Below are 21,886 nucleotides of genomic sequence, written 5' to 3'. Positions count from 1 at the left end.
TGCATGGATCTATGCAGCACAGGAAAATAATGAAATTCACTCTTCTCCCAGGGTGTTCAATGGAAGAGGAAATGCCAAGTCTGAGGGGCTAGCTCTCTGCTCTTGCAAGCCCCCCATAACTCTGGGTGGGACAGAAGTAGATGGGAGGTCCATTGCGTCTTTGTGGGGTGGGTGGTGTACGTGTGTGTGTGCACGCATTTTAGTAGGAAGAGAATCTCCAGATTAGGTGCTATGCTCCTGAACAGCACAAAGGCCCCTGTTATTTCCCGTGTGTTTCTTCATCAAACACGTACAGCTCCCCTTCCCCATGGCAACGACAGCCTGAGGTTTTACTGTAAAGAGTAAACATTTATTTAAAAGTTGTTGTGTTGTTGACCAAAGCTTATAGATTATCTAAATCTACCTGTATCTATATCTGCATCGACATATTACATAGACCTATCAAATAAATCTTAATATATAGTACATATCATCTCTCTAAATCTCTTTGTATATTATTACATATTATGTCTCTAGATATCTAAGTATTAAATGCAATTTGGGATGTACCCTTGAGCCTTTGTGACTCGGCATTTGCTGTTTATACATTGTCTTTACTATTTGCACAGTTCTGCTCTATGTGGATGGAAAGTCCAATCCGTGTCTCAAACGTGCATTTCTAAGACATAGGATTCTGTTCCCCACCATGCTTTCCAGGGTACATACACCCTCCCTTTAAAGACAAAACTACGACCTGGCTATAGTCCCTATTTGGGAACATTGCCTATTTCTGCAGACACAGATTTTCTTTTCCTATTAACAATACTAATGAAATACATCCAGCATAACCTCGGGTCTAGAATGTTCTCTCTCAGAAAAAAAGAAGAGAGAGAGAGAGAGAGAAATAATAACTGATGTGAAAAGCTTGTGTTCAGCAAGCAATTTCAGTGGTGATTCCAAGAGTCAGACTCTACAGGAGAGACCAGCTCATCAGCGCAAAGCAAAAGCCAGAAAGAGGTCTAGGATCTGGCTTTGTAAGCAGAATATTTGCTGCCCTGGGCCCCCGTTGACACTTGATGGAGGAGCCTCTATTCTAACGGTCGCTTGGGCTCCCAGGTTTTGCACAGGACAAGCCGGCTGCAGCCTCCGGCCAGTCTCCACGGTGATCCCGGACAGACATCCTCCCGATTAACAGCCCCGGCTGTAATTCACTGCGCCGTTTTGCAGGCTGCAATTTCCCGCACGGCCATAAATTCTGCCTCTAATCTCAGGCTCAGAGAAGCCTTTCGACGTCTTGCCACTGCTGCGTCAACGTCTGCAGAGCCAGCTTTTAATAAACAAAGAGTGACGGACGGGCCGAGAGCCAGAGGAAAAACATGGCGAGCAGCATAAAATTTATCTCAGCTCGCTCTCCTCTTCTGACCAAAGGCCCCCCTACTCCTCGTACACGAACCAGAATTTTTATTTCTCTCAGCTGGCTTGGTCCTTAAAGAAAATACTGGATAAGTTTATCCATGCAAAAATCCGAGGTGGAATATGGTAACCTGTCCGGAGATAAAGTGTATTTTTAAAATCTGGAGTTTAGGGGTTAATTAAAAATAGTGGTTTTTAATGTGTATCGGTTTCTTGAGAGAGAGAAAAAGAGTTCTATGAAGAGAAGCTATGAAACGGATGGATATCACATGTCTCTGTTAGGACGTCTCAGAATCATGAACACGGTAATGTGAATTTTATCTCCAAGAAGAAACTGGAGTGTTCATCATCTCCTAAATCTTTTTGGCCACAAATCCCTTTTTTTAAAAGAACGCCTGGAGGGATGAATTGTTCAGATGATTGGCTTTGGAACCAGGGATGCAAGAGATTCATTTCTAAAGATGGAAGACAAGGGTAGCAAGGTCTTCCGGCATCATCATCGGGTGGACTCCTGGGCCGTGGCCAGAGGCTGACCACCTCAGAGGGTGCAAGACTTCAAGGCTGGGGACTCTCAGAAAGGCTGGAGACAGGACAGCTGGGACAGAAGTAGGTGGATGGGCCCACAGCAGTGGACGAGAAGGGCACGGATCTTTGCTAACGCCCCCCAGACAGCACCCACAACAGAAATGGCACTAACCAGACATGCAAGAGGGTATGACTCATTCCCCGCCCCTTCCCCTCCAGCCGCCTCGCTGCAGACGTCCTAGATGATCCCCAGTCATCCCATACAATGCCCTCACCCTCGCTGAGACCCTCGATGTCAAGTGCCCTCAGGGACAAGGAGCTGCCTCCAGCGAATGTTGGATGCCAAGTTCAGGGCTCAGCCTATTCCCTCCCGGCCACAGAGTTTGCTATAGGGTTAGCAGATGCCTCAGCTGCTACTGGTGTCCTTCCACCCAGGTCCACTCCCAGCGCTCCCCAAGTGTGCTCCCTCGTCCCCCTCCTGCAGGCACATCTCTCTCTCTCTCAGGCTCTCGGGGAACCTAACCAGAGATACGTGGATAAGGAGCAACTGGGCTCTGATACTTCAACAAGAGTCCAGACGATCAGTTTAATAGGAAAAGCATTTATTGACCGCCTACGACATACAAAAAAGTACATACACTGTACTTGGGAGGCCTGGGGGATACGACACCATTTAACCCCATCCAGCAATCTATAGGGAGCACCTTTACTGTGCAGGCCCTGGGCTAGGCTCTTGAGATAAAAACAAGAAAAGGGGTTCCTGGGTAGCTCAGTGGGTTAGAGCCTCTGCCTTCGGCTCAGGTCATGGTCCGGGGGTCCTGGGATAGAGCCCCGCATCAGGATCCCTTGGGAGCCTGCTTCCTCCTCTCTCTCTGCCTGCCTCTCTGCCTACTTGTGATCTCTGTCTGTCCAATATTTAAAAAAAAAAAAAAAAATTTAAAAACAAAACAAAAAAAAAACAAGAAAAAGAAATGTCCTCTTCTCCCAAAGCTCATGAGTCGGGGAAGGAGCAGCCACCAGATGGCCTGTGCACCTCCCTAGAGCAGAGAAAGAAAAAGGCAGTGCAGAATTTTTGGAGGCTTGGGGCTGTGCTCAAGATCAGCGAGAACTCTCATCCCCTGCTCTGGCCCACTTTTCCCAGCTCCATGTTGACTCCCAACATCTAGTGCGTTCTCCTCATCAGAAACCACTATTAACTTGACAAAAATTGTTTGCAGACCAGACAGGATGGAAGAGGAGCCTCCAGCCCATGCAGCAGACCCGAAGAACAGAGCCTGGAAGTCCAGAGGGGTCACCGCTGGCAAAGCTCCACCAGTGATCATGAGCTCTGGCTAAAAATGAGAGCCAGCCCTCAAAGGACAACCAAAGACCCAATGTCACAGCAGGGGCAGGTTCCCAGGATGACTTAGCCAGTCCGGTCCCTGTGAGCAGGAAGCAAGCAATGGAGCTGAGCACCAGGCTCTAAAGTCACCTTGCTGCCTTAGCATGCCCCCAGCTCCCCACCTTGGAAAAGGGTAAGCTTTCTCTCTCTCCAGTTGACAAAGGCAGGTGCCTTCTGAAGGGAGATTCAGGGAAAGTCAAATCAGTGCACACAAGGGCATGCTGCCCAGAATTCTGTCCCTTCTATTGCATGGATTCCCTCCGAATCCTGGCCATCCCTCCAGGGAGAGAATTGAGCCACCAGGATGGTTCAGAGCACTGCACTGGAAGGAGTAGGTGTCTCCCAAAGCCCTAGGGAGCCCCCAGACTCAGGCTGTACTGTCTGTTTCTGAACTGCTTTTTGTGACAGAGTAACACACTTCTCTTTTTCCCTGCCTTTTTGATTTGGGTCTTCTCTGTTATAGACACCTAAACTTTGTCTTCGCTAACACAAGCACCAACTGCAGGTTGGAAAGACATTTTCACAAAAAAAGGAACTGACTAGAAGAGCCATTATGGACTCTCCCATAATGCATTGCCTCTCTCAAGACTCTCCCATATGCATTGCCTCTCCCAAGTGGCTTTCCACCAGGCATGAGAGCTGACCTCAATGTCTCTGGAAATCTGAGGTGTCCCACATTGCTCTCCAGCTGCTTCTCCATGGCCATTGGGATGGGGAGGCTGCACCAGCCCAGGGACACCCACACCGGTCTCTACAAGGCCAGATCTTAGAGCCAAGAATGGGACACCCTTTGTCTCAACCAGACCGTGTGAGGGCATTATCAGAGACAAAGGGGGCCAGATGAGGTTTGGACGATGCCTTTGACTCTTCCCACTTGTTGGTGCATAAGATGGTCCATCCTGGAAGGTCCATCTTTGAACAGATTTGGACTTTCACGATCTGCCCCAGTCTTCTCCTCAGCAGCAGCATTGGGACAACGGGCTTCAATTACAAAAACTCAACCTCTGCCTTCTGGATAGGGACTTCCTTGCCACAGCCTCCCAATAAGCAAGGACGGTCCCCTTCCCAGGGACCAACAATACAGCTGGATGACATGCCCAAGAGCGCCAAGCACCATACAATCATGGGCCTGAAGCAGCAAGGTTCAGTGTCTGGGCTAGCTGGGAGCCTGTGACCGCAAAGGCCATCTGCTGCAGCCCACACTCCCAAGCATGGGTGCTCACCCACGCAGGATCCTCGACTGTGCATGTCATTCTGGTCCACCCGGATTTTCTCTGGCTCTCCTTCACCATCTATCATCCCTCCCCTTCCACACCCATCAACATTTCCCATGCCCCTTCCTTGCTCTATTCTTTTCCCCCTCACTCCCATACAAGAATCTCTGGAATGTACCCGTTGTGTTCATGATTGCCTGTCTCCACCTTCAAGCTCCATTAGGGCAAGGCTTTTGTCTCCTCCATTCTCCTATATCCTCAAGGCTTAGAACCACATGGAGGGTGCCCAGTAAATCTTTGTGGAATGAGTCAGTAAATGTTTGGGACCTACTGGCCAGTCCCTGCACTCAGTGGGCCCGAATCTGGACCTCTTAGTGACCTGATGTCTTGAATGTGAATGGAGTTCTGACAAGCAGGCAGGCCCTGGCTTCCCAGTGTTCCGCCTGCCATACTGCAGGGATGAATCCAATGGAGGTAATGGACAGAGCTGGTCCTCACTAGTTCCTCCCATGAGAAAGTTGGTCCATTTCTTCAAATTTCTATAGACCTCTCAGTATGGAAGAGATGAGATCAGAGTCCAGATTCCCTGGAGAACCAGCAGCCAGGCAGATGGGTGGCATTACATGCGTGGTTGAAGGCAGGGTAGAGGAGGACCAGGATTGGGGACCACTAAGGACCGCTGTGTGGTCACAGAATCAAATAGTGCACACAAGTCAGACCAGTATTTAAGACGGCCCACAGCAAGACTCTTACCGTGAGCCAGGCACCATAGTGGACACAGTCTCCCTGCCCCGAAAGGCTGATCTTGTTCTCCCCATTTGGTAGATGGAAAAACCGAGAACAAGGAGGGACTCTCACCACCTTACAGAGCCTGGAACACATTAGAAGTTCATTAAATATTTATTGAGTATGAAGAAATGGTTTGAGAGATGTTCTTACTCTGTTGCACTGAATGAAGGTTTTGAGACAAGATAAAGGTGACATACACAATCCTGGATGTGAAATGTTTGGACATCAAACATTCATTCAAGAAAAATGTATTGGTTCCTTTCCATATACAGGACAGGCTGGGTGCTGGGGCACCTTCACAGGCCCCAGGCTGCAGGTCGTGGGCAGTGTTAGCTGGTAACACCTGGGATGCTCCATGGCCCATTTCCACAAAGGATCCATTTTCAGTTGGGACCACAAATCAAGAAACTCCTCTCATCTTTCCAAAGGGAATGAACAGATTACATGAAGCCCTCCACTGCCCAAGCCCAGGAGCACTCACTGACTGTCATATGGACACACTCTCAAAGATGACTCAGACGAAACACAGAGTTACTTCGGTGCAAACCAGTCAAGCAGGCAGCCAGCACTTTGCAGAGCAGACTGGAAGCAATCTACTAGTTTCTGCTTAAAATGAACTTTGAGCTCTTTGCATTAGAGCTGAGGCCAAAAATTACTCCCCACTAACTGTAAGGAGGCCTTTGAAATAAAAGAGCTGGGTTCTTAGCACAATCTGTATGGGACAGGAACAATCTGTATGGGACAGGAACAATCTGTATGGGACAGGAACAATGAGAAGCGCAGGGAGGAGGATCAGCAGAAAAGGGGAGAAGACAGCACCGAGACAATCCCCTTTGCACCACCTCTTATGAGGAAGAAATGGGGTCGGCCTCGCTGTTGTTCATGATCGTACTTAGTTATGTTATCAAAACCCAAACCCATCTGTGGTTCTTAACTCCTATCATCAACAAAATGTTGTCATTGTGGGCAGCCTCAGTGAAGGACACCCACCTGGCATTGACACATAGTCTCCTAGCCATGGAGGATCTCAAGAACAGCTAGTTCAGACTCTGGTGCCCAGAGCTCAAGCAAACTCCATTTAAGAATTCTGTCTTTCCAAGACTTATCGCTATGTGTGTGTGATATTCCTTGTAAGCTGACACCTTCATGAGGGGACAGAGCTAAAGTATCCACAAGCCTAGAAATATAATTTTAACAAAATTGATAGAAGTGCTTCGCACATTGCAGAATTCATTCTGCAGCATGAAAGCTGGTCAAAGAATGGATAGGAGCCACTGAAAATCGTGGTTTTAGGGAACACTGATGACGCAGAACTCACAGACAGGAAAGCATTAGAACACACAGCAAAATACAGAATATGAAAACATTATTTAGAGAACAGTGTGATTCGGGGCTGCTGGGTGGCTCAGTAGGTTGGGTGTCTGACTCTTGGCTTTGGCTCAGGTCATGATCTCTCTAGTCAGGGGATCAAGCCCTGCATCAGACTCCACACTGGGAGAGGAAGGGGAGTCCACTTCCCCTCTTCCTTTGCCCCTACCCCTGTGATTGTTCTCTCTCTTTCTCTCTAAAATAAATAAATAAATCTTTTTTTTTTTTTTAAAGAAATACAATAAGTAATAAGATGAACAAGTTTCCTGTTCTCATGTCACTAGGGATGGCATATTCTGCGACTCTAAATTATTGTTAGTGAGGACCTAAATAGAAGCACCCCCATTCATTAAGCTCTTTCTCTGTGTGGTCCCTGCACTAAGTGGCATTGTCTGGTTAACAGCAAGTGAGGACAATCCCTAGGGAGGCCCTTAGTGGGGAAAATAAGCCAGTGTCAGAGGGGCTTTGCCTTCCAGTCTGTGAAACTCCAGCTCCTGGACTTCACTGCCCAACTGTGCTATCTTGAAGAAGGGCTTTCAGACTCTAGAATGGCTATGGGCTCTACACATCATGGACGGGTTCCCCCAGAACTAGAATCAGAGACATACATTCTAGTGTAAGGAGTATGTTGGGGGGAAACTGGAAACACAGGTATGGAAGGGGGCAGTGAGAGAGATGGGCAGAAAGTCAGGAAGGGGTTTGTTGTCAAATAAGTTTCTACTGTGGCTTAATGTTCTGGGATCATGACCAGGAGTTATTTCATGTCCCATGCAGAGGGGAAGTACCTGGTTGTTTCTCCACCAGCTTCCCTCAGTCAGAGCTTGAGTGCGGTGGGCATTTCCCGGCACTTCCAGCCCATCCAGCATGTGGGCGGAGTGGGCAAGGAGAAGCAGATGGTAGCTCTTGGAAGTCTACTGGTTGCACAGAACTATAGGAGCTAAAGGATAATAGAGAGGACCATCGCCAACAGCATCTGTGCCAACTCCTGCTATGAATTCTCAGTGGCAACCACCCATACATTTATTCAACAAACACTTAATGGAGAACCTACCAGCAGCTAGACTTGCTCTGGGCATGGCTCCTAGTCAAGAGCTGGCAAGCAAGACTTGGGACATACTATGGCTGGACTCTCACCTTCTTCAGAGGGCACTGCCCATGCTGTGCTTAATCTGTACCTGACCAGTCAAATGAAGAGGCATGGCCCTTCCAGTGCAGCCCTGGCCTCACACCCTTGGCTATTGGGCCTGTAGTATCTTCACACACATCATTGTTCCCTCTCTGGCCTTCTCTCTTCCTAAAAGCTCCCGTCACCAAAGGTGTTCCTGTTTTGAGTTGGAGGGACACAAGAGAGGGCAGACAGAATGAGAGGTGGGATTTATTCTGTCACTCACCGGCAGTCAACACTCCATTTGTCATCTTCCTCATGGCATTCCAGTCTTGTCCTCAGAATCCCACCTTATGGCTAAGTCCTCTGGGGGTCTCCCAACCCACCCCATCCTGCAGTTCCCCTCTGCTCAGTGGCACATCCTGTGTGCTCCTGCTCATGCTAACCATGCCTCACAGTCACTGAAGCCTAATTAAAGTAATAAAGACAGAAGAAGGAGCCGGGACACCTGGAAATTGAGAGACCAGGAATTGAGATTGACAGGAAGTAGATTTTGCTTCCAAGAATGATGAGGCACATGGAACAGGGCTGTCAACATGGCAGGAAGTGTGGGAAGCAAAGGGCAGATAGAGGGGAAGCCAAACTAGTTACCTTTGAGGCTGCCTGCCCGAGGGTGACTGGACATAGATGTGTCTGACTGTGGCACCTGATAGATGGAATCGAAAACCGTCTTCTCATTGGCCACACCACTGAGTATAAGCAATCGGTGTCCAAGAACACTAAGACAAGTACACAGGGAGCTGACTGTGGGCCACATTGGGGGGTCCCCATTTTTGTGTAAATGCCAAGGAGCTCTAACCTATTTCTTCCACCCCGTATAGGGAAAAAGTGTGTCATTTTTTAAGATGTACCATTTATTTGGTTATCAGAAACGCTAGACTTTTTTTTCATAAGTTTATTGTCCATTTGCATTTTTTTTCTTTTGTGAATTTCCTCTTTACAGACTTGACCTATTTTTCTTTGGATTGTTACTTTTCTTACTGACTTTTCCTGTCAGGTAGGATTCAAATATTTTGTTTAGGTTTTATTGGTCTTCTAAATTTTTAACATCTCTTACCATTCAGAAGTTTTGTAATGTTATGGTTTTATTTTAGTTTGGTTTGGTCTTTTATGTTTGATGTAGTCATGTCATTTTAGCCTTGGTGTCACACTAAGATTGCTCTTCTCAACCCAGAATTATAAATCCGCTTTGTTTTGTTGCTTTCCAATGTGAAAGATTTTTTATTTGTTTTTGTTGGGAGGGAAGAGGCTGCTGTTAATTTACTCTTTATTCAAATGCATGAATTATTGCTCTTAGAGCAAGAAAGAAATGCAGACAATTACATGGCTCGGACTTCATGTAAATAAGGTTGTTTGGTGGAGGAGACTGGAGCAGTTATGTGACCAAAGCAAGCCCCATGTGTAGTGACAATAAGAAGAGTTTAGGACACAACCCCCTGCTTTAGTTCTGGATGATTCTCACTGTACCACTCCCGTGAGTCGCTACTTTTATGAAGTTCTCTCCATTCAGCTGCCCCACCCAGCAGAGGTTAACAGCTCCTAGCAGTAATGGGTTCACCATTAGTCCCACACAACTAGCATTTGTGCTGCTTACCTAGCCAAAGCCCCCACATGAAGAAACAACTACCACACATCTTCAGATGCCAAGCAGACCCTCCTCCCAAGAGCTCAGAAGACCAGTAATTCCAGGTCCCTCCCTTTCTGCCCATGCCCCAGTGTTAGATCCACTTGCTCCTCTTCCAGATATTGCAAACACCATTCCCAAGCCCCATCTCCAAGACAGCCAGTTCTGAAATTGTTCTGACATTTGCAAAGAGCAGTTTTGAATACAACAAACTCCAAATGACTTTTCTAATCCCTCTGCTATTGTTTACTGGAATTCTACTTTGCTGAAAATTGCTTAAGTAAGATAGATTTATAAATATTTCTATATGCAAGGATTTTCAATTTAATGGAATCAGAACTGAAGTTGATTTTTTAAAGCATCCTCAGAACACTTAATAATCATCTCCCCTGCACATTGAGAAAATTCATTCATTCAAAAACAAAAATCAAACCTACATATTTTGAACACTTACTGTAGATGACAAGCTGTGGTCCCTGTATCCACGTCCTCTGCAAGGTGGTTTGTCAGCCCCTCCTCCCATCAAGAAGTAGAGTCTATTCACCTGCCTTTGAATCTGGGCTGGATTTGCAGCCAGCTTCAGCTAACAGGCTGTGTCAAAGGTGGCACTGTTCACAGGTGCCTGTGGGATTCTGTCTCTTTTTCTCAAAACCATGCCATCGTGATGGTAACAAGTCCGGGCTAGTCTACTGGAGGGAGATGAGGGGTCTCATGTGGCAAAGCCAAATCATCCCGGCTATCCCCGCTGAGCTCCAGATGTAGAAAGAGCCCAACCAAGTTCAGCAGAGCCTCTGAGGTAAGCCCAGTATAGGTCAGCAGAATGGCCCCACTGACCTATAGACACTCAGCAAAACTCAGTGCTTATTGTTCTATGCCACTGAGGTGTTCTCAGTGTTTATTACTGAGCACCATTGTAGCAATAAATAATTGATGTTAATTTTGATAGTCTTGGCTCAAAAATGTATATCCATGATGTATATTCAAGAAGTAAAAGGACAATGAATTCCTGTCCTCCGGGAAGGTAGGATCTTATGGGAACTTCTAAAACAGCCCCCAGGATACAGTGTGCTGTGTCCTATTAGGAAGTTACACACAGCATCCTCTGGTAGCATGGAAAGGGATGCCCTCAAGGGTCAGGGTGTCAGAGACGACTTCCAGGGCTCAGGAGGTAAGTCCTGAAGGATGATTTTTGACTTTGCATGTGCAAAGGCCCAGAGCTCACACCAGCACAGTGGCATGGCATGTGGGCATAACTGCGGTGTAGGACAGTGGGAGTTTTCCCCTTGGAGTCTCTTCGAAGACCTAAAAACACTCAAGTCTCTGAACTCTACCCCAGAGTTTCTGGTTCCAACCCAGGAGGTCTGGGTTGGAGCCCAAGAATTTACATTCTTAACAAACACCCAGGTGGGGCTGAGGCTGCCGCTCTAGGAACCACAGGCATCAGGATGTGAAAAGCACAGAATCTGGCCTCCCCACATGGACCTAAGACCAAGTTCTGGTGGCCTCTTGGGGGCAGCGAGACTCTGAGAAAGTGACTCAATTTCTCTGAATGCCCACTTCTTCCACTGGAAAGCAGGGTCTTGATGCTAATGGCCTCAGAGAGCTGAAGTAAACCTTGAATGAGCTAATGCATAAAAAAGCCCTAGTCCAGAGCTGAGAGCAGAGGAACATTCAGGAAGATGAACGATCGCTGTCACAGGCATTATTGGAATTGTCTCTATGGTGATTCCTGTGCACTTGCTGGAGCATGGAGGAGTCATTGGATAAGCAGGGAGGGTGGAGCAGACAGGCCAGGCCAGGCCAAGAAGGTCCCAGGGTTTGAGTCTTACCCCGAGGTTATATGAGGCCATAGAGGGTCATATGGTGCGGAGAACACATTTAGACTCACGTTTTAGAATGATCACATGGGCACTGGGATAGTTGGTCGAGAAAGGCAAGCCAGACAGGATAGGAAGCTGTTCGAGAGGCATCTGGTCACATCTGTGCATGCCTTGATGGGTGCCAGGGGCAGACATGGCACCTGCCAACAAAAGGCACCTGCCTGTCCTTTGACGAACCAAGGACAGGTGCTCTGAAATGTCCATTATGTGGACATCTGACGCGCCAGAGCAGACAGCCGATCCCTCCCAGCCCTCACACGTGCCCACCTACCACCACCGGTCTGTCTCATGCAGGAAATGGCCACCCAGCTTCCTCCTGACCATCCCCTCCTATAGACGTCTCATCTACAGTGGTGCGCATTGCTGCCTTGCACAGCTGCTCACCCACTGAGTCCTTGCTTGCAGGAAACTCTGAGCTAGGAGACAGGCTTGCCTCCGGCTATGGGGCAGTGCCTAGCACCATGGGGCAGTGCCTAGCACCATGGGCACCATCACTGAACGTGACCCAGAAAACTGAGCACACACCCCTGCCTGAACCCCACCATAGCATCCAGCCATCTCTCCTTCACTCGGGTCCTAAAGAGAAGTGCCTGGTCTGCCACAGTCACAGCCTGACTCGACTCAGGAAAGCCACTGGGTTTTTCTGAAATTCGGTGTGTCTAGGGAACAAGTACCACTTGCCAGTAACCCCAGTGAGATCTCTTTAATTAGCACAGCCTGGGGGAGAATCAAATTTCGTCATGGGGATTCATGTTAAGGGGAGAACATATGTGTGTCATTACACAATTTATTTGCTTTTCTCTTGGAATCTCGTGACTTGTAAGAAAGCCTGTTTGGACAGTTTCATGACTTAGAAGCAGCCTTCCCCACCCAGGTCCCAGCATCAGGAATGATGAATGCAAGGCCAGGAGAGAAGCTGTGTTTATTTGACTGAATGCTCCAAGTTCCTAAGCAACCAGAAGAGCAGGCTGACAAAATCCACCCCCATCTGCTGAGGGCAAAACCTTTTGCTGACAGGTGGCCTCCCTGTCCATATGCATAGAGCCTGGAGTCAGAAACTGGCCTCCCAGAATATTCTCCGGGCAAGCTCCACTCAAAGTTCAAAGCTAACTAAGCATGTTTAAAACATGTAATTGAATCAAAACAGGAAATCAAGAATACTTTGTTATAAAAACCTTAGCTAAAATGGAAAAGCATTGAAGTTTTAAAAATTTGAATGAAGAATAGATCATTTCTGGTGTGTGTTGCACAGCATACAAACTTCAACAATCAAAGTTGCATCAGACTTTGGAAGCCAGCTGCTTAGGGAATCCCCCCTGGAACTGGCCTTGACGGATTCCTCTCCTTTCACTGCAATTGTGAGCGACGGGGAATGAAATTAGGGAAGCGCTTCGGAGCTGCCCTACCTCCCACCCCATTAGGGACTCACCGCCACGCTGCGCTTAAAGCAAGGAGAATATCATTTACACTTCCAACAGCCTGATGCCAACAGCCTGATCTTTACAAATGTCCACGGCAGTGAAATATGCCACTTAGACCAACGTCATGATTGATACGGGTCTCAGATTTCTAACTCACACTCCTTCTGACTTTCTTTAATTGATGGGAAATCTCTGATGAACCTAACAAGAGGATTCTGGCTGGCTTATCGTCTCTAGAGCCAAAACAAAGAGTACAGGTCAGGAGTGCATGAAATACAGCTCTGTTCCAGAGATTTCCAGCCTCTGGACGTGCCTTGTCATCTTCAATGCACACAGTCAGCTTGAGCTATTTGGCTTTCACAAATCAAGCACCTAAGTTTGTAAGCTTCAAATGTGTGTTTCTGCCTCAGCTAAATTGATTTGTTAATTTTCTATGGCTGCTGGAACTAATCACTACAAAAGCAGTGGCTTAAGCCCATACAAATGTACTTAATATAGTATGGTTCTGTAGCTTAGTGGTCCTATACTCTCCTGCTGGGCTAAAAGCAAGGTGTCTTCAGGGCTGCTTTCCATGTAGACGCTCTGGGGAAGAAACTGTGCCCTTGAGGCTGCCTGGTACCCGGGCGTGCAGCCGCTTCATCTTGAAGGTCAGCCAGTAGTGGTAAAGTCCTCCTCATGCCCATCACTCTGTCCAGCTGCTGTGGTCACACCTTCTCAGATGCTGACTCATTTCCTGTCTCCTCCCACTTTCAAGGCTCCCTGTGGTTACTTTGGGGCCCATTGGGCTAAGCCAAGAAAATCTCCCTGTTTTAAGGTCAGCTAATTAGCAACCCTATTTCCATCAGTTCCCAAAATCTCCCTTTGCCATATAATGGAACACATTCATAGGTCAACGATTAGGACATGAAATCTTTGGGGGTCATTATTCTGTCCACTACATTAACCAAATTAACCATAATATTTATAACCCCATATTTACACACTTATTTACACACATGCACAACCTGCATGCACATGCACAAACACACACACACACACACCCCCTAACAATATCTCAGGCCTAGACTCCAGGAGAAGGTGAGTAGCCAGCATGGGTCTAAGACCAGCTCACTGGCCTGCCATGCCCCAGCCAGCACTCAGCCTCCTCCTTGTATCGCTGCGTCATTTAACTACAAAGATGAGTCAGCCTCCACTGATATCTGAACCTTTGAAATGTCGAGATAGCTAGGTATAAAAATACTCAGGAATATGCAAGTTTAGTATATTCTTGTAGGAAGATAAGATGATGTTACAAAATACAAATTAACTTTAAAACCAAATTTCTGATGATGGAATCCTTTTGTAGACACCAAATAACCTCACAGGCTAAAGAAAATGACTTTAAACATGTCATTCTTCATCCAGTCTTAGAATAGGCATTCCTTGTAATGCCTTCAATATGCCAGGCACATTGCTAGGGATGTGACAATGTCCTAGAGAAATAGATGGCAGAAATAAGTTGATCTTCGAGAGAAGAGGATGGGCTGATTGCTGTTCTCTCACCCCATAACAAAACACATCGGATTTATATATATATATATATATATATATATATATATATATATATATCCCAAGTAGAAGATCACAATTATGCATATTGGTATAATTTTTACTCAACAGGCTAATTATATTTACTTCCCTTACACAGTTATTTTGGGAAGTAAGAGAGTGTTCAGTTGGGAAACAGAAGGCCTCAGTTCCTGCATGAGCCCAGGAACTGCTGAGCTGCATGAACAAGAGGCAGCCACACATGCTCTCTGAGCCTTTGCCTCCTCACTGTTAACAGCCCTCACTGGTAACAATGAGAGGACCACTTTAGTCCCTTCCGAAATGTCTCTCAAACTTGTCTACTTATGCACCAGATTTGGTTGGACATTGAGACACTGAGAGGAGAAAAAAATCCCATTAGACACTTGGTCTAAAGACACATGAGTGAAATATTAGTATTTAAAGGGGGGTTGACCAGTTGTCCCCAGTCAGGGTCACCCACAGATCACAGTATCTTCTGCAGGTTAGAATGTTTAAAACAAAAGGACAGCTGAGTGGCTCAGTCAGTGAAGCATCTGCCTTCATCTCAGGATGATCCTGAGATGGTCCTGGGTTTGAGCCCCGCATCAGGCTCTGGGCTGAGGGAGACCCTGCTTCTCTTGCTGCCCCTTCCCCTGCTTGTGCTTTCTTTCTCTCTCTTTCCATCTCTCAAATAAATGAGTAAATCTTTAAAAAGAAGAATGTCTAAAATGGAAAGCGTGCCAAGAAAAGACTTACCCTATGCAGAATTCCTCAAGCATTGAGGGTGACTCTGCCTTTGCTGGATCCATCCACACCTGCAGCAGACTCTGCGGGCTTCTCCCTCCTGCAGTGGCCATGACCCAGGTGGACACATCTGGCTTGTGGACAGTCCTCTATGTCCATTCTTCTCTCATCCCCTGGCATCTGGCATTCACCACACTGCTGGCACCCTTCTGAGTGTCCTCTCAGATAGGACCAGGGTGACTCACACAGTTCTCTCTTCAGGATGGCCCACCCCTGTCACACATGATGTCTGCCCCCCTCATCCTGACATCAGTCCCAGCTGGCCTCTCTTACTGCCACATACTCCCTGGGCTTTCTTGGCCCCAATCCCCAAGCATCAGATCCTTCTAGCTGCACAGAACAGGGTTTGGATGTGCTTCCATCACTGTGAGTGAGCTGTTCCCTCCCCACTTAAAGCAAGAGGATGGCAGGTACCATGAAGGTAGAAGACACTCATAAAATACAGCAGTTCTCTTCAAAGTGACCTTGTCACATGTTTCTCTTCCTCCGTCTGATCCCTTTGTACCTTAACCCTAGACAAGAGCCTAGTTTTAGAAAACGCTCTTTTATAAATTTTGTCCACAAAGAGGAGACATGATATCCCATTTGGTAAATATCTGTCTTATTGGACTTCATCAGATTTCCATTTAACTGCCTGTTTCATTTGCCTGGCTGTAAATCTGGGAAATAAGTCACAGTTTAGGAGATGGACGCCATGGTAGGCAGTGTGGACGGCCTCTCCGCAGCCTTCCCCACCCCCTTCCTCATCGGCAGAGTTCCCGTTTATTCAGAGAGCCCAGGGAAGGGGCCCTCCTCCAGACATGAAGGGAAAGAGAACCCAGAGTCTCATCACCCTGCCTATCTTTGGATTTGATCCTAGCCTCGGATGCAGGTCTGGTCAATGAGATGGAGGATTTGGGAAAGACCTCCCTTGCTCTTTAAAAGAGACAACCAGGGACACAAATCTGTCTTATCCATGCAATGGCATATTATCTGGCCATAAGAAGAAATGATGCACGCTCTAACGTGAAGGAACCTTGAAAACATGACGCTGAATGAAAGGAGCCAGCCACAGAAGCCCACCTGCCATATGGCTCCATTTATATGAGAGCAAACCCGTAGAGACGAAAAGCAGATCAGTAGTTGCCAGAGCCTGGAGGGAAGCGGGAAGTTGCCATTTGGGGCGACAAAAATGTTCTGGAACTAAAGACTAAATAGAGGTGACAGTTGACAACACTGTGAATAATCTAAATGGTGCTGAACTAGATACTCTAGAATGGTTGAAACAGTGGGTTCTGTGTTATGAGGACTTTATTGCAATTGGGGGGCAAGGCAGACCCAGAGAGAGCAGGGGATTTTCTACAGCTCTGCATGATGGCGAAGGACAGTCTGCTGGAGCCACTCCTGCCGCTGTCCAGAGACCACGGGGACAGATGGGGCTCCAACCCAGAGCCCAGGAGAGGCATGCACAGGGGCCCCCAGAGACGGGACCTCAAAGTCTGTGCCCCCACACTCTATCCCCAACATCCCAACCTCTGGGTTTCTTACCATGGAAGAGGTTTTCTAATTGGCTACGTAGAAGTAGGACTCCCTGGAGCCATTATCTCCCTTCAGACCACTAAACGATTTCCTTTTCAACCAACTGCTGATCTGAAAAACTCATTTGCCAAGAAACATTCCCTTGAATTCCCTGAGGGTAAGAGACTTCTTTCCTGTCCCCTTGAGAAAGTCTCTACCCAAACAGCAGAACCAAAGAACAGATTTGATTTCGCCTCCATTCCGGATGTGATTCAGCCAATATGGTTACGGGGTCAGGGGGCGAGGCCGGAGGAGCAGGCTGTCGGTGGGCGGGCTTTGGTTTTGTTTTTGTTTCCTGCAGTCTCTGGGCTTTGTTGAGGTGCGTCAGGAGTCGAAATACATTCTGCAGAAATCAGGGAGTAATTGGCATGCTTATGGCCTGAAAGGGGCCCATGGCGAGGCGTGGACGCCAGGACCAGGGTCCGCCCCGAATTCCTGAGGCTGCTGTCCAGCTGTGATGTCACCTGGCCCACATCCCACATCCACCCTTTCAACCATCCCTGTAGTCAGCGATCCCAGATAAAATTCCTTTGATGACATTTACATTTAGAAATTGAAATTGACAACTTAGGATGAGAATTGTCTACCGCACAAAAAAAACAGGTCTGGTCCAGTGGGAATTGGCAGGAAAGGGCTCCAGGCTGACACCGTGCTCAGCATGACCAACCGTGATGGTGCAGAAAAGGGAGCAAGGTCTGGGAGCCGAAGATAAGAGTCAGTGGAGGAGCCCGGTGGGAGCTGATAAACCCACCCACAGGAACTCGGAGCAGCAGGCCTATGAGGGAGGGCCTGGAAATCAGCTCCTCAGGGAAACAGGCATTATGACCCGCGTGACGAGATTTCTACAGATTGTATTTTCTTCCTTATATTTCTTTCTGATCTTCTGATCTGCTGATATGCCCCACAACCAACGCAGATGACTTTCAAAATAAGGGAAAAAACCTTACTTTTAACATATATATCAAATTCACATTATCTACAAGTGCACAGGAAAGTAAGTTTGGAAGGGAAAGCTCTTTTGCATATCCTTGCATTTTAAAAACTTTTTTTAGGGACGCCTGGGTGGCTCAGTCTTTAAGCGTCTGCCTTCAGCTCAGGTCATGATCCCAGGGTTCTGGGATCGAGTCCTGCATCGGGCTTCCTGCCCAGAGGGAAGCCTGCTTCTCCTTCTCCCACTCTTCCTGCTTGTATTCCCTCTCTTGCTATCTCTCTCTGCAAAATAAATAAATAAAATCTTAAAAAAAAAAGGGGGGGGGGCGCCTGGGTGGCTCAGTGGGTTAATCCTCTGCCTTCGACTCAGGTCATGATCACAGGGTCCTGGGATCGAGCCCGGCATCGGGCTCCCTGCTCGGCAGGGGGCCTGCTTCCTCCTCTCTGTCTCCTCTCTGCCTGTGTCTCTGCCTACTTGTGATCTCTGTCTGTCAAATAAATAAATAAAATCTCTTAAAAATTAATTAATTAATTAATTTAAAAAAATTTTTCAGCGTATCTTATGATACGACCACATCATTCCCTGGATTCTCTGGGCTCAGGACAGTGGCTGCTTCATGGAGCAGCTCTGTCCAATCTCTGCCCAAAGCCTCTGACGAAATGGTTGTAAAACCTTTAACTTTATCTAAATTAATGGTCTTCAGCCCATTGAACAAAACTGGGGGAAACATGTTTTGGTGTTTAAACGAAACCATAATGCTCTCGGGTGGAGGGGGCGGGGGTGTCGCCCTGGATTTTTCTTTTAGAGCACCTGAAATTCAGGCTATTTCCTGTGCTAATATTGTCAGAGCAATTCTGGGTGGGCAAAGGTTCTGCAGACCCATCACAGCCTCCTCACGAATCACAGAGCAGAAGAGGAGAGCTACAGGATGGTTTCTGACCCTGGGACGCCCAGATCCAGCATTTTGCTTGGCCAGGGAATGCCTTCCTAGAATTTACTGTAAATAAAAATGCCAGCCACACCCCAAGTAGAGTAGAGCCATGCCCACTCAAGCTGTGCCTCCCCTCTCTCCCTTTCGGTCCACAAAGTATTTTAAGTCTCCTTTAAAGCTTGAAAATGTACAGGTTTTCATAGATGTTCAAAGTCACTCGTGTGAGTGCAGCGTTTTTCGTATGATATGCTAACCAGATTCATAAAGATGATGATAAGAATAATAAAGCTCAAGTGTGAGACAGGCAGCAAGAACGACCTCCCTCTGAGCATTTTCTCCCAGGACTGAGTCATGGGGGTGGGGAAACTGGCCGGATTCCAGCCACCCACGTAGTCAGCCACCTCGCACCTTCATTAAACAGACAGGGTGTGTGTGTGTAGATGAGTGTGTGTGTGTGTGTGTGTGTGTGTGTGTGTGTAAAATCTTGAAGTTTTTGATTTCAAAGCTGAAAGTCCAGTCTCTCCCCCATGGTCATTAACTCTCATCACACGGTGTGACTTCATGAGCCTTCATTTCTTTTCTTTTCATTTTCTTTTCTTTAGGATTTTATTTATTTATTGGAGAGAGAGAGAGCACAAGCAGAAAGGAGAGGGAAAATTGGGCTCTCCATGAGCAGAGAGCCCAGTGAGGAGCTCAATCCCAGGACTCTGAGATCGTGACCTGAGCCAAAGGCAGACGCTCAACAGACTGAGCCACCTAGGCACCCCCATTCATGGGCCCTGTTTCTAAAGCAGGAGGAGGCACCTAGTCCCATGCAGGCACCACTGAGCGAGCTGCCCCGGTCAGGGGATTTCTCATCCAACAGATGGCCGTTTGTAGAGAACTCCAAGGTCCATTACCCTCTCTATCAGATTGCACTGTGTCCCCCAATAAGACACATCCAAGTCGAGCTCCCAGTAGCTGAGAATGTGACCTTACTTGGAAATAGTGTCTTTTTGTAGTTGTAATTAAGTTAAAGATCTCAAGATGAGCCCAAACTGGATGGTGGCTGGGCCTTCACTTATTAGGCCCATCTCCTATCAGCTGTGCTGATAGGAGAAAGAAAATCAAGACTGGAGACATAGAGTCGAGGTCGCTCAGAAGAGGGGCCTGGGAGACAGGAGCAGAGGTCCGAGCCATGTGTCCACAAGCCAAGGAGCGCCAAGGACTGGCAGCTGCCCTCAGAAGCAGCGAGAGAAGTCTGGAGCCGGTTCTCTCCCCTAGATCCTCCAGAAGGAACCAACCCCGGCCACACCTTGACTTTGGATTTCTGGCTCCAGAAAAGTGAGAAAACAAATTTCTGCTTTTAAACCAGAATTTGTGGCAAGGGGTCAAGTAGCTCTAAGAAATGAATATGTTCCCCTGACCTAGAACCTGGTGGTTTAGCCACAATCTCCAAAGCTTGGCTTATCCTGCCTCTTTTTAGAAGCCAAGTCTACCGGGAGCCCAGCCCCCAGCCTGCAACCCAACCTAATCCAGACTCTTCTGCTTGGTGTCTCCTGCCCACCCAACAAAGCCCCTGCTGTACGGGAATAAGAGGGAGAGTTCTTAAACAATGCAGAGATTGGGGCCCCACCAGCGATCAAAGATCAATTAAGACTGTCTCAGGGGTAGAGGGGAGGGTGGTGAGGTCCAAATACCTGAATTTTTTAACAGCCTTGAGTGTGGTAATGTGTAGCCAAAGTACAAGATGCTTGCTGTACGGGTCATAGGGGCTCCGGCAAACAGCCCCCCATCTTTTCCCCACACACCATCCACCAAGGTCTCTTCCACAACCACACTGGTACAGTTCCCTGCAATACACACCTCAAATTTGAGGTTTTATGAGAATTTCCTGGGTGTTGTCTCCAAGTGCAAATTCCCGGGACCCCACCCACAAAGATGATTCTGTAAATCCAGGGTAGGTCTAAGGATATGAGTTTTTATAATCTTGAACTTAGGTGTGTGTTAGAATCCACTGGGGAGATTTACCAAAAACAAACCAAAAGAAGAAGAAGGAGGAGGAGGAGGAGGAGAAGAAGAAAGGAAGAATGTCTAGACCACATCCTCAGACCAACTGAATCAAAAATTCTGGGGGAAGCACACAGGCATCAGAATTTTTTTAATTTTCCAGCTGATTCCAACATTAAATCATTGTTTCAAGAAATGCATACAACGTGCCAGCAACAGTGATGAGGAAATTGAATTATTTGTACCCTCCTGGAGGGCACTGTCAGTTGCGGTCTTTCAGAGAGACCCACGCATCATAGGGGACTGTCCCTTTGAGCAGGAGTTGGACATAATAAGTGGTTGTGAGGGCCAGAACATCCCAAGTAGACAGAACATTACATGCAAAGGCCCTGGGGCAGGAGGAAAAAGATACATTTGAGAAGAAAAGGAAGTGTGTAGCTGAGAGGCAGTTAACAAAGTCAAGGAATGCAGGGGCCTTTCATCAAGAAGCAAGAAAAATAAAGCAGGAGCAGGTCTGAAGTGTGGGAGGGCGGTGACAGACCAAGCTAGCAGCAGCAGATGTGTTGGTGTGAGATGTGCCTGAGTTACCCCTGTTGAGACGATAAGCAAGCAGCTCTACACCCTGGTCTTCACCAGGCTGGGAGACCCAAACCCAGCAGTCTTGCCCTTAGAAGATGTTACAGTTATGGGTCACGTCAGCTCACTTGAGAGTCCACGTTGACAGCCCCCTTTCCCTCTCCAAACCTCAAGCAAGTGGCAAACAGAGTCCTTTCAATCTCATCCACCTCCCAGGCTACCCTGTCCTGCTCCAGCCGCCAGCACGTCAAAGCCGAGACTACAACATCTCCCCTTCCCAATCCAGTCACCCCGCTCCTGAACAAGCTGATTGATCATTTCTACCTCTTGTTCACATCTTTTCCGTAACTCAGAGTCACCTAGGGGATGATGGCCTGGGCCTTGCCCACCAGGTGAGGAAACCCCGTCTCCGGGGTGAGTTACTCAGGCTGACATGAGCAAAGAGAAACAGAATGTCCCAGCAGACTCCCTGAAGCCCAGCGTGGGCATGTCGGATGCTGCACGAAAGTTCCAACACTCTCCACGTAAACCTAAGCTACTTTGAATTAGAAAAATGTCCTTTGCAGCCCCAACCTGTGAATTGTGCGTCGCTGGTGGAGAAAGAGTGGTGGCCAAGAGGTTTGGGGGCAGGCGAGAGTCAGAACAGCCCCTTGAGCCCCAACTGCCTGGTTGGTCGAGGTCCTGCGCAGTCCACCAGTTGACAGGTTTCAAAAAGACAACAGAGACAGGGGACTGGAACGTTTAAATCTGCCCCCTGAAGCCCAGACGCTGTCATCTTTGCCTGCCCAGAA

General features: G+C 47.6%; 1 long non-coding RNA gene across 1 annotated transcript in view; it reads right to left on the bottom strand.

The window, feature by feature from the left end:
* Positions 1 to 15,230, bottom strand: part of LOC309843845 — a 98,208-nt gene extending 82,978 nt beyond the window's left edge. The window contains exon 1 of the long non-coding RNA XR_014300369.1: positions 15,064 to 15,230. This is a non-coding gene — a long non-coding RNA (uncharacterized lncRNA). The remainder of the gene's footprint in view (positions 1 to 15,063) is intronic.
* Positions 15,231 to 21,886: the final 6,656 nt, after the last annotated feature.

This window comes from Mustela nivalis (assembly GCF_964662115.1).
Source record: "Mustela nivalis genome assembly, chromosome: 11".
In the NCBI taxonomy this organism is placed as follows: Eukaryota; Metazoa; Chordata; class Mammalia; order Carnivora; family Mustelidae; genus Mustela; species Mustela nivalis.
The sequence above is the reverse complement of the archived record's forward strand: the minus strand, read 5'-3'. Positions and strand labels throughout refer to the sequence as shown.